This window comes from Aplidium turbinatum, chromosome 9 (assembly GCF_918807975.1).
Source record: "Aplidium turbinatum chromosome 9, kaAplTurb1.1, whole genome shotgun sequence".
Classification (NCBI taxonomy): Eukaryota; Metazoa; Chordata; class Ascidiacea; order Aplousobranchia; family Polyclinidae; genus Aplidium; species Aplidium turbinatum.
In genome coordinates this window covers 7706832-7715081 of record NC_137480.1, presented here as the reverse complement: position 1 = coordinate 7715081, position 8250 = coordinate 7706832, and positions in this window count along the sequence as shown.

The window sequence follows — 8250 nt, the reverse complement described above, 5'->3', positions numbered from 1 at the left end:
CGGCCACCGCAGACAAAACCAGGCTCAAACCCTAACACTTAGGTGTTCTTTACGGGGGCGAGGCACGAAATATCCCTCAACACATAGTCTACTTTCACTTTCCCCGTACTCTCATCATAGTTGCAGACGGCAACTTTAGCTCTACGAACCACAGGCTTCCCTTTCCTAATTTGTGGAACTACCTCATGCACCCTCCCAAGTTGATACTTCCCACGTTTACCAATGTCCTGGAGAGAACCTACCACTACAAGTTGACCAGGCTCCAAATTCTCGGTCATTTTTAGCCATTTTTTCCGGCCCTGAAGACCTGGCAAGTAAAAATCGATCCATTTACTCCAAAACTGATGAGAAAGTGACAAATTGAACCGATAATCCCTTCTTAGTTGGTCACGATCATGTGGTTGCCCAACAGCACAGTATGGGTCTAAGTATGGGGTCAAAAGTGAGGCAGGGGTGATGACAGTAAAATCCCTAGGGTCGTCACTCAAAGGTACCAAAGGGCGTTCGTTCACGATACGAACGGCACTACTGGTGTACGTAAGCAGTTCAATAAAACTGGGCTTACGTATTGAAGAGTCCAAAATGTGAAAAAATGCAATTTTAAATTGTTTAACCATTGCCTCCCAGGCGCCACCTTGCGCCGGAGCATACGGAGGTATAAATTCCCAGTTTATCTCTCTCTGTCTCAGGGCGTTGTGAAATTCAGCTGATCCTATCAACTCGGGTAACTTCTTAGATGCTGCCTGAAAGGTACTTCCATTGTCGGAATAGATAGCATTAACCTGCCCACGTAAATCTGTAAACCTTGTAAAGGCAAGTAAAAAATCACTCAGCGACAATGACGTAACCAGCTCAACATGAATAGCGCGAGATGCCATACATGTGAACAAGAGTCCCCAAGCTTTTTTGTGACTTCTACCTTCAACAAAAGTTAAAGGTCCAAGATAGTCTAAGCCGCAATCAAAAAAGGGTTTCCTATGCGCAGTTGTGCGAGACAAAGGTAAATCAGACATGAGCTGCCTTATAGGTCGAGCTTTCTCAATCGCGCATACACCACAGTCATTAAGATACCTCTTCACGGAGGCATTACCATTAGCGATCCAAAACTTCTGTCGCGTAGACAACAAAGTGTGCTGTACTCCACAGTGCGCATTTCCATTATGATGCGACAGTACAACAAGCCTAGTGAAGGGGTGCTTCGAAGGCAAAACAATCGGATGCTTTGATTCAAGAGAGATCTCGGGAGAATTACTTAAGCGCCCTTCAATGCGGATTACACCAGCGTCATCTACACAAGGTCTGTACTTTTTAAGTGAACGTAATCCTTTCAAGCGTTCCTTCTCACGTTGCGAAGCGCCAACACTACCTCGCTTTATCACTTCCTCAAGGGCATCCGGCGATCGTTTGGTCATTAAATGTACCACATCGCCATACACGCTCTTCTGAACAAACTTCACAGCCAACTCTGAAGCACTGTTAAGATAAGATGCATCCAGTTTTGGCTTCACAAAGCTACGCTTTCTCGTTTTACAGCACAAAAATTCAACAAAGGCAACCAAATAAGCGATTCTCTTTTTCATAACATACAAAGAAGGTGCGGCCTCGATCAATCTGTGAAGACCACCCTGTTCAACGTCAAGCGACTCCTCTTCGTCACGAAGATATAGGCTATGGACAGGTACTGGAGTGGCATTTTCTACAGATGGAATTTCCTCACACTGGTAGAGAAGACTAGAACCATTTAACCACAACTCTCGAAATTCTTTCTTTGTAATAAGATTTGGCCTTGTGCCAACATCAGCTGGGTTCATATCGGTAGGGCAAAAACGCCAATCCTGGGCTCCAGACAACAATAAAATATGCTCAACTCGACGCGTAATAAACTTATTCAAACGTAAATCAGGGTTTTTAACCCACTGCAACACAGTACGAGAATCACACCAAAAATACTTAAGGCAGTCGGGCATCTTCAATGCCTCGTAGGCCTGCTTCACGAGTCTTGCTGTATTCAAAGCGGCAACAAGCTCTTTCCTAGCTATCGGCCAAGAAAACTGATTTTTTACAACAATGGTAGATTTACCCAGAACGAAATACACACTCGGAACTCCGTTAACCAGTCTACGTAAGTAAACAACAGAAGAGAAAGCTTGATTCGAAGCATCACTAAACCCATGCAATTGATATGAAACAATATCATCCGGACTGCACACACCAGAGTTTGCAAAATACCACCTCGGTAACGAAAAATCCTTAAGCAGGTCCAAAGAGCGAAGCCACGACTCCCACTCTTTAACAAAGCTATCAGGGACCTCGGTGTCCCAATCAAACTTGTCTATCGCCAATTGCTGAAGTATAAGGCGTGCTTTTAGAAAAAATGGCGCTCCAAAGCCTAGCGGATCAAAATTTTGTCCAAGCTGACTGAGCATACTTCGGCGCGTGTGTTTAGCTAAGGGCTTTAAGGAACATGCGATAGGGGAGAGTGGGGTTAGTTGGAAGGCGGGGTTAGTTGAAAAATGATCATTTTTTTAACTCCCGATAACTTTTTTGAATATTTACTGCCAACATGTGAAGTAGTTTATAAAAACACATGCCAGTTTATAAAACAATCGGTGCATAACCTTACAACTTGAAGCGACTTAAATTATCACCGATGGTGTCTTCTATCATACAACTAAAAATAATTATTCAGTCAATTTAACTTTTAATAAAAATTTAAAATAAACAAACATACAATTGATTTTCCAATTAACCCCATGCCTGGGGTTAGTTGAAAAACGTCAGTTTACTGCACGCTAATTAACTAGATACTATTTTTTCAACCAACAAACATTTACATGGGGTTGTAAGCAAATATGTTTACTTGGTTTGAAATCAAAATGTAATGAATTCTACACCTAATCACCGTAAAAACGTTTCATGGTTTGCCACACACAACCCAATGTCTTCGCTGATGGCAAAGTCATATTTTCAGTCTGAAAGTCAATGTCACGAATTAAGGTGAAAGCATCTCATTATCCAAATTTGACAAGACAATCATAGCCTCCTTGTTAGCACTCTACTTACCAAGTTTAAACCCACGGCTATCAAACAAAGCAATTGATTCATGAGTGATTTGCTGAGCTTCCTCTAAGCTATCAGCCGAAAATATAAAATCATCCATGTACACATTATTTGCAATATTGCAGAGAGTCAATTCACCAGCACTGCTGGGATTCTCCTCGATCATTTTCTTTATACCCAAGCAAGCGATATACGGGCTACTCTTTATTCCCCAAGGGTGTACACAAAAACGAAATGGTACCATCCTACCATTTTCAAGGTCATCATCTTCAAACCACAATATACGAAACAAATCCCTTTGCGACTCAGGTAACTTTATTTGAAAGAAGCATTTAGTCACATCAGCCATGAGACCAAATCTACCAAGCCGAAATCTAGCCAAGACATCTACCAGAGGGTTTAACAAGTCAGGACCCGAAAACATTACATCATTAACACAAGTTCCTCGAAATTCAGACTTGCCATCGTAAACAATGCGCTTTTTTAATTGTGACGTAACAAAGTATGGTAAATACCATTCAAATCCCTTGACATTTCCTGCTTCACCAGTACGCTCAATATAGCCATTTGATTTAAGATCTTTCATGGTGTCAGTAATTAAGGAAATCACGAAGTTCAGGTTGTTTTAAAGCCTTCTTCCTTAAAGCAGCAACTCTATCTGACGCCAACACAAAATTGTTAGGTAGATCAATATCTTCCTTCAACGGAACAGGTATCTCAAATCGACCATCTTTCAACTCAATATTCGGTTCAACAAGTTCTCTAACCAAAATGTCATTGCGAGACAATTCACAGGTTTCATTTTGCAAGGTCAAATCCTGAATGACTTTATTCAGGTCTGCTATTTCCATATCACGAGACTCAATTTTACGCTGAAAGCCAGAGATGACATCCGACTCTGAAGGTGTCTGCACTCTGCACACTTTAGCAACGCTTTCATCTAAGGGTGACTTACCACCACAAGCCAACCAACCGAGAGGAGTGAGCAAAGCATGTGGTTCACTACGATTTTCACCAACACGCTCTTCTTTTGCACACATCAAATAAGCGTTGTCGTTGCCAATCAGTACATCTACAGTACTACAATCATTCAAATGAAACATATTCACGTCATGAAAATGACAGAAACCATTTAAATCTTGTTTATGCGGTAAAGTTTTAACATCGTCAGCCCAAGCTGGATTAACCACCAAAGTTATATCACAAAACAGTTCATCTGTCTCTAACGACTGGATGTTGAGTTTGACAAGGTCAGCACAAGTAGCTTTCTGACCAGCCAGGGTATTCATTTTAAACGACGCTTTATCGTACGGTTTAAGATCAAGTTCACACACCAAATCACTCGAAACAAACGTCAACTGCGAACCAGGATCATGCTGACAATACACCAACTTCGATTTGCCAGTCATTGGATTCAAAACACGAGCAGCAGTAACGCGGTTAAAGGCTGCTTTAACATTTCCAATCTTAACATTACGCACAGGAACTCTGGCACGAGCATCATCTTTCCCAACCGAATCCAGAGAATCACGTGACGTCACATAAAAATTATGCAGAAGAAAATAGTGTTTCCTATCGTTGTTAGGCCCACACTTACGACAGTTATTTGCATGAACGCAATCCCTAACCATATGCTGGCGCAAACAATTCAAGCATTTGCCAGCTTTCACAATGACATCTCTCCGATCTTTAGGTGGCAAGCGCAAAAATTCTTTACAATTAGACAAAAAATGATATTCAACTTGACCACGTGACGAACAACAAATGCATGCCGGCAGGTTTTTACGTCTGGCTTCACCACCGCGCGGTGCGCCAACAACAGTCGAGTACTGCGAACTCCCTGACATCACATCATCATGGGGTTTTACCGACGTCTGCCTAACCGGACATGAAGGCAATTTTCCTTTGCCAAACTTTTTAAATTGCTGCGACTCACTAGAATCGCCCATTAGCATAATGCTAAAATCAGTCGACTTACGCGTTTCCTCCCGTACTACAAATTTAAACAAACTCTGAAAAGTAGGCTCATCAGTGCCACCATACTGATCACCTAAAAAGTCAAGATAACGCTGCTTAGCGTCAAACGGGAGTCGCTTAGCCAAATCCAAAACAGAACGTCCTTCCAATTTGTCACGCTGACCATAAGCTTGCGCGTAAAGCAAACACTGCGATAATTCATCTTTAAACTCTTTCAGATCACTGGAAGAAGTCGAAGTCAATTTGCTACCATAGCGATACTTTCTAATTTCTGGTTCGGCGAAAAGACCTCCACGAACCCCAAAACGCTGGGAGAAGCGAGCTAACGACATTTCTATCCTGTCTTCCTCTGACAAGCCAGGGGTGTCAGAAACCAAATTAGCAATCGTTTGCGCAGCTGTCCTAACACAAGCTGCTTGTAACAAAGTCAAACGAGTCCCCTTAAAGGGCGAAGCTGCCATTAAGGCCGTAACACGATTTTTAAAGAAGATAAATGGCATATTATTACCATCGTAACCAATCAAGGCCGCCTTATCGAAAAACGTCCTACTATTTTGGTATTCAAAAAAGCAATCCTGCTGTTGAGAACTCGATTTAGCGGGAGAAGACAAGCTATATCCCTTAAGGGGCTGAGTGGGCTCAGTCACGTGCACAGCCCGATCACGATCCTCACACACGTTAAATTCAGGAGACGCGATACGCCTCTCACAACCACCCAAATTACGTGTAGCTGGGCGATCAAAACCTAGCGACGCAGAAAACTGTGAAGGGGGCAAAGCATTACTACTAATGGCGGCCCCGTGACCTGTACGCTCTGGGGGAGGAGTTCGGTTGTAATTCGCAGACCTTGGCTCTACAGCATTCGGAAGACCCTTAGCCGCGGCCCCGAGACCTCCTGAAACAGCTGGAAAACGTGTGGATTGCCCTGGTCCACTCACAGGTTGAACGGGCGTTTGGAAAAGGTTATGTAAATTAAACTGCGATTGATGTTCATTTCTGGAATGCCTAGAAGAGCCCTTCTTAGAGCTACGCCGAGAGCCCACCTCTGATCGATATTCAGCTAAAACTACCTCTTTACCTGTTCAGCCCTCAACTGAGCGTCTTTGAGTGCGAACTCAGCAGCTCTCGCTTCCGCTCTCGCGGCGGCCTCAGCTGCTCTCGCTTCGGCCTCAGCTCTCGCGGCAGCCTCAGCTCGAATGGCCTCAGCTCTCGCGGCAGCCTCAGCAGCTCTCGCTTCGGCCTCAGCTTGGATCTGGAGCTCCTCTCGTCTTAGCTGCAGGTTAATTTGTGCCACTATCCGAGACGAAGTCCTAGACATCCTAGTGCTTACATTTGAGGCGCTATCCTCAGGATGTATGTCAGCATCCAACATATCTGAGAACTCACTTTCTTTTTGTTCAAAGTTATTTTTTAATGAGTTAAATTCCAGATCTACCCTATCACGAAGTTCTGTCAAGATTGCAGAGTTAAAAATTTTAATCAAAAGAGCATGGAAATGCCCTAAATCCTCTTCCAAAGTAGAGAACTTGGATCTAAAAATTAACAGTTCCTGCTTATCACTCAAAGAACCTAGGGCTACAGAAAGTTTCCCAATTTGAGTCAAAATATCCCGTCTAAGATGCCGGGCCTCTCGAACTGACTTAGCCTCATCGTTACTGGGTCCCTCCCCAGAATGGCCTGCCCGACCGCAAAGAACATCATCAGGCTTAAACTCAGTCGAGTCTACGGCGGTCGAGTCCTTGTCGCCACCGAGTGTAGACATATTAAATGTTGGGGCTAAATTAACAATTAAAAAAATTAAGTTACACAAACACACAAAATTATTAGGCTACAGTAGTTATAAAAAACTTAACTGCAAAGACCGTAAAATACAAAAAAGAATTTAAATGCACGATACCGTAGCTGTACGGGTATGAAGTCCTAAAGTCCACAAAACTTGCTTGGATTCTTCCACTTGAATCTACAAGCACAGATGGATTGTCTTTTAATCTTCTTTCTTGCCAATGAATGTCAAAGTTATTTTTCTTCAGTACCAAACTGAGAAGAAATGTCTTTACTTTTCTTTGCTTCTGTAAGAGTGTAGACTACCAACCAACAAATCTTCTTTTATTATTTCTTGTACTTCTAAGTAGTTCTTCTGCACTAGCTGACAACAAACACGTCGTTTATTTTTATGCCTTCAAGTGCTTCTTGGCCTACCAGCTAACAAAAATCTTCTTTTATTTTTTTTATGCTTCTAGTGCTTCTTGGCCTACCAGCTAACAAGAACTCGTCTTTTATTTTTTATGGTCACAGTGGTAAACCATAATCTCTTCGTGGGAAAATTGTAACATAAAGTTCCCGGATCCGTTTGTCTGCATGTAGTGACCGAAAACGAAACACTCCTTGAAACGTCTTTCAATAAGTGTATTTCTGTAAAATTAGCCCGTGGCTATCGAAATGACTGGTGCAACGCCTTACACCTCTAAATACTGTCACTACGATACAGATTACTTGGATAAAAGACGGAGAATTTGTCCAGCTAGCAAGCACCAAATAAACCAGTTAAATGTGCGACCGACTTCCAACAAACAACTTCGAAAATGAATCAGAAAAATTTGTGATAACTCAAAGGCACGCCAGCAGTTAGCGCGACGCAACATTTCATGTTTAAACAGGTTTCAACTGAAACAGGTTTAAACAGGTTTGACACAGTCTTACAAACGATGGTGCAATTTTGGCACATGTTTTAGGAATTTCCATGACGTAATATTCAGTAGACTTGAACGGTTTTTATATGACGTTTGATTAGGTGAACAATTGTCTGGAACAACCACCTTTTGTGTTTGTTCGTCAGTTGTTGCTTGTACGCAGGTCAGTGCAGTTTTATTGAATTTCAGTCATTTATTATTAACATTTCACGAATAATTGTTTTGTTTAGATGAATTAAGATATTTTCCTGAAGAGGGTAGAAAGTTTTGCCGAAAACGTTCGAAATTATGTATCTATTTCATTTCTGTATTAATTTTGAATTATGCAATTCAATGTTATTAAGTTGTTATCGATTGTCTGTCTATGGTTTTTAAAAAGTACCTCTCTACCAAAGCTATACATCGATGAAAGTAAATTTAAGCACGGCCACCAAACCTAACAGTTTAAAATAGATGAATTAGTTGAAACAATCAGTTGGCTCCACATACTCAAAGTAACTGGAGGAGTGACAGTTCATGAAGC